The sequence below is a fragment of the Arachis stenosperma genome, chromosome 1, assembly GCF_014773155.1.
Source record: "Arachis stenosperma cultivar V10309 chromosome 1, arast.V10309.gnm1.PFL2, whole genome shotgun sequence".
NCBI classification, from domain to species: Eukaryota; Viridiplantae; Streptophyta; class Magnoliopsida; order Fabales; family Fabaceae; genus Arachis; species Arachis stenosperma.
The window spans coordinates 98821071-98825666 of NC_080377.1; the positions used below are offsets into that span (position 1 = coordinate 98821071).

General features: G+C 41.6%; 1 non-coding gene across 1 annotated transcript; it reads left to right on the forward strand.

Moving 5' to 3' along the window:
* The first annotated feature begins 3908 nt into the window (after nt 1–3908).
* On the forward strand, nt 3909–4012 carry LOC130949993 (small nucleolar RNA R71). The gene has a single exon (XR_009073502.1). It is a non-coding gene; the product is annotated as a small nucleolar RNA R71 (small nucleolar RNA).
* Nucleotides 4013–4596: the final 584 nt, after the last annotated feature.

Consider the following 4596-nt stretch of genomic DNA (forward strand, 5'->3'; position numbering starts at 1 on the left):
CTCTTGTATCTGTTCAGCAATGAGTTTATGAACTTTGATCTCCCCTCCCACCATAATGCAATGTAGCAAGATGGCTCTTTTAGGGACTATTTCTGAAGAGTTTGTAGTGGGTAGGATGGATCTCCTAACTATTGCATACCACCCTTTAGCTTCAGGTGTTAGGTCTCCCCTTCTCAAGACTCTTGGAGCCCCTTTTGTTTTTCTCACCCATTCAGCTCTGATGGCACAAAGGTCTTCAGCAATAGTCGAATAGTCAGGTTCTCCTATCATCCTTTCTTCATAACTTGCTTGGCTGAAACGTATGTTTTTCAGGCCAAGAGTTTTCATGATTGCTTTGGGGCTGAAGTCAACTTCCACCCCTCTCACATAGCTTTTGTATGTGGGTTCCACGGTTGGATCCTCCCTCACTGCATTTGCATAAAACTCCTTCACCAGGTTGATGTTGATTTTAGTGATTGGCTTAGTCAAGAGCTCCCACTTCCTCTTTTTGATCTTCTCCCAAATACCTGGAAACTCATCCTTTTCAAGGTCAAAGGGAACCTCAGCTAGTACCCTTTTAGGTCTCATCCATTCGGCTTGAATCTCATGGAAAACTGATTTATATTTCCATGCATCAAATTCCCTTTCCTCCTCCATTGGCTCCTTATCCTTTCTTCTTTTGTGGCTAGATGAGGTTGCCATTGGTTCTTTAGTTTTGGCAAGTGACAAGCTAAAGTTGACAAGGTGAAGTAAGAAAGTGTTGTTAGAAGTGTGGTGAGGTTGTTTTCGGCAAGAGATAGTTATGCTATGATGAAAGAAAATGTGCAAGAAGGAGATTTGGTGGTGTGGAACTCGTTCCTCAAGTGGTTCTTTATAGTGCGTGCAAGTGAAAAATGGATGGCTAGGGTGATTTGTGAAGTATGGCTTGATGGTAAATATATGAATTAGGGAGAAGGACGAATTGCTTTTCACTTTCTTGGAAGTATTCTGGGTGCATTAGGTTGTACATGTAGCTATCTTTTCATGCAGCACTTCCTTTTCCCATGTGTTAGTTTCAAAGACTTGTGAACTTCCTTTTTGACCAAGAACCGTACCTCCCCCCTTGTCTTCTTCCTCCATTCTTATCCTTCCTTTTGTACCTGCACAAACAAACCAATTTGCTATTATTTTTCGGTCTATGTGAATAATGAATAGTACTTGCACATGTTTTTTATTCTTTTTGAATTGTAAATCAATGATTGTCTTCAAGAGCTTATAGCCGTGACCTTTGTATGTATGCACACTTATTACTGGACACCAAACTTAGTGTTTGGTAATGTCTCCTGATGATATGAAATCCATGTTGGTTGTCCTTAATAATTGTGCATAATTCTAATAAATCATAGTCACTTTGGCTCTTTGATCCTAAACAATTTTACTACCTAAAATAATTGAAATCAAAGTATTAAAACGTGCAATGGTTTACTTGTCATGAATTTCTAAATCCAAAGGAACTTCTTGCTTTTCATTAACTGTGTTTAAAAGGAACACCAAACTTAATGTTTGGTTGTGCACCTTGAAAGATTGAATACAATTTGAATAAGATTTGGGGGTGTCTTCAGGTACACCAAACTTAGAGACCAATTGTATTTTACATTGCAATGTTTAGTGCACCTTATCAACAGTTGTCCTGAGGATTCAAGTTCATGCATAAGAAACCATGCTTTATTAGATGCAGAGCAAAACAATAAAGAGTAAGGATACTAAAACATGGGTTGCCTCTCATGAAGCGCTTCTTTAACGTCACTAGCTTGACGGTTGTCCCTTGTTAGGGTGGATTGTAGTGCTTGATGTCCTCTCCTCTCACTATGGAAACGTCCCCATTTGATTCCTTCATGATTTCCAAATGTTCCATAGAAAGAACTTTCCTGATTGTGCACACTTGAGGGAGCTGGGAAGGAATGGGTTTGAGGCCAGGTGGGATTGGCAGATAATGACTTGATATCACTTTGTCTCCCGGAGAGAAACCTTCAGTGGGAATTTTCTTGTTTCTCCACCCTCTTGGCAATTTCTTTACAATTCTTCCCTCTCTCTCGAGGATTTCTTCATTGACCCTTATGCTAGGAGGAACCTTCTGATCTGTTTTTATTGATTCTTGTGGCTTTAACTCTTGTAATTCTTGTTTGCCTTCAAAGGATTGTTTTAGAGTTTCAGCTGCTGAATTGCTTTCCTCCAAACACAGATTGCTACTATCATCCTTAGGCTTTTCAGGTTCTGGTTCAGGCTCAGATGCAGGTTTAAAAACATGGAAAATGAGCTGTTCATCATGTACTCTCAAAATTAGCTCTCCTTGTTCTATATCTATGAGCGCTCTAGCAGTGGCTAGAAATGGCCTTCCCAGAATGATAGGGTGTAGGTAGCTTTCCTCCATGTCCAAAATGACAAAGTCTGTGGGGAAAAAATAATTTCCCACTTTCACCAGCACATTCTCAACTACCCCTTCAGCTTGCTTTTGAGTTTTGTCAGCCAGTTGTATGATTACATCAGTGGATCTCACCTCATTCAGTTGTAGCCTCCTCATAAGAGTCAGAGGCATCACATTTATGCTAGCTCCTAGATCACAGAATCCTCTGTCAATTTTTGTTTCCCCTATGATGCAGGGGATATGAAAACTTCCTGGGTCTGTTTTCTTAGAGACCATATCCTTCTTGATGAGTGCACTGCATTCCTTGTTCATTATTACAGTTTGTCCTCCCTTCAAAACTCTTTTCTTGCTCAGCAATTCCTTCAAATACTTGATATGTGTAGGCATCTGCTGGAGGATCTCAAGAAAGGGAATATTGATATGGAGAGACTTAAATGTTTCTAAGAACTTTGAATATGTTTTCCCTTTTTCACCTCCTCCTAACCTCTGAGGAAATGGTGCTTTTGGTTGGTATGTTCCCAGCATGCCTTCCTTTTGCATTTCCTTGGCTTGCTCAGTTTCACTTTCCTGCTTAGCTTCTTCCACACCTTCTTTCAAGATTTCTGGCTCCTTTTCTGAGGGTCTGATTCCTTCTTCTTCTGAGACTTCCTTCAATATGGTGATGGCCTTGCATTCTTCCCATCTCACTCCCTTTTGTTCCCCTTTAGGATTCTTTTCTGTGTCACTAGGGAACACTGCAGTTGACTTGGGGGCCTGTTGAGATAGCTCTCCTACTCGAGACTCCATCCACTTGAGCTTTTCACCATGGTTCCTTAAGGTCGATCTCACATCTTCCCTAAAGCTTTTCAACTCATTTATGTCCTGACCCATGTTTGCTAGTATTCCTTCTATCCTGTTTAATTGATCTTGAAATTGTTGGTTCGGATTGGATTGGGCAGGTTGATTATTTTGGCCATGATATGGTGGTTGGGAGTAAGTGTTTTGTGTGGCTTGGTATGATCTTTGGTTGGAGTTTTGGTATGTGGAATTGTTATGTTGGTTGTGGTTGTAAGGTTTGTGGGTTTGTGGTTGGGTTTGCTGGTTTCCCCACCCAAAGTTTGGGTGGTTTTTCCATCCTGGGTTGTAAGTGTTGGAATGTGGATCATATGATTGCTTTTGTTGGTTTCCCACATAGTTGGCCTCTTCCCAATCACCTCCTTCAATGCTTACTTCCTCTTGATCTTGTGTGTGTATTGCAGCCACTTGCTTTGTGTCTAATTTCCTGGTGAGCTCTGCTAGTTGCTTGGCAAACACCTTGTTTTGGGCTAGAATTGTATCAACATGGTTCAGCTCCATGACTCCCTTAGTGTTGTGCCTCTCTGAAGCATAGTAGTATTCATTCTCAGCCACTGTCTCAATCACTTCAATGGCTTCTTCCATAGTCTTTTTCCTGTTCAATGAACCTCCTGATGAATGGTCTACAGCCTTCCTTGATTCATAAGAAAGTCCATCATAGAAAATATGTAATTGCACCCAGTCATGGAACATGTCTGGTGGGCATTTTCTTGTCAATTCTTTGAACCTCTCCCATGCCTCGTAGAGCGTCTCACCATCCTGTTGTCTGAAAGTCTGGACCTCAGATCGAAGCCTATTGACCTTTTGTGGGGGGTAGAAACGTGCCAGAAACTTGCTCTCCACCTCATCCCAGGTTGTTAGGCTCCCCCTTGGGAATGATTCCAGCCACTTAGCTGCCTTGTCCCTAAGTGAAAATGGGAACAAGAGCAGTTTATAGGCATCTTCCTGGACTCCATTGGACTTCACAGTGTCGCAAATTCTCAGGAATTTTGTGAGATGTTGGTTTGGATCTTCATTAGCACTCCCACCAAATGAACAATGATCCTCCACCAATGATATTAGCTGTGGTTTGAGTTCAAAATTGTTGGCCTGAATGGGTGGTTTTTGGATGCTGCTACCACAATTCCCAGAGGTTGGATTTATGTATGAACCAAGAACCCTCCTCTCAGGAATGGCATTGTTTCCATCAGCCCTCTCATGGTTGTGAACTTCTCTATCCATGTTGAGATCTAGAGCTTCCTCAAAATTGTCCTCAGATTCTCCTTCAGATTCTTCTTCTCTCAGTACTCTCTTCCCTCTTGCTTCCCTTCTAAGTCTATGAAGGGTCCTCTCTGGTTCGGTATATGGAGGAGTTGATGTCTCTCCTCTCCTACCTGTCA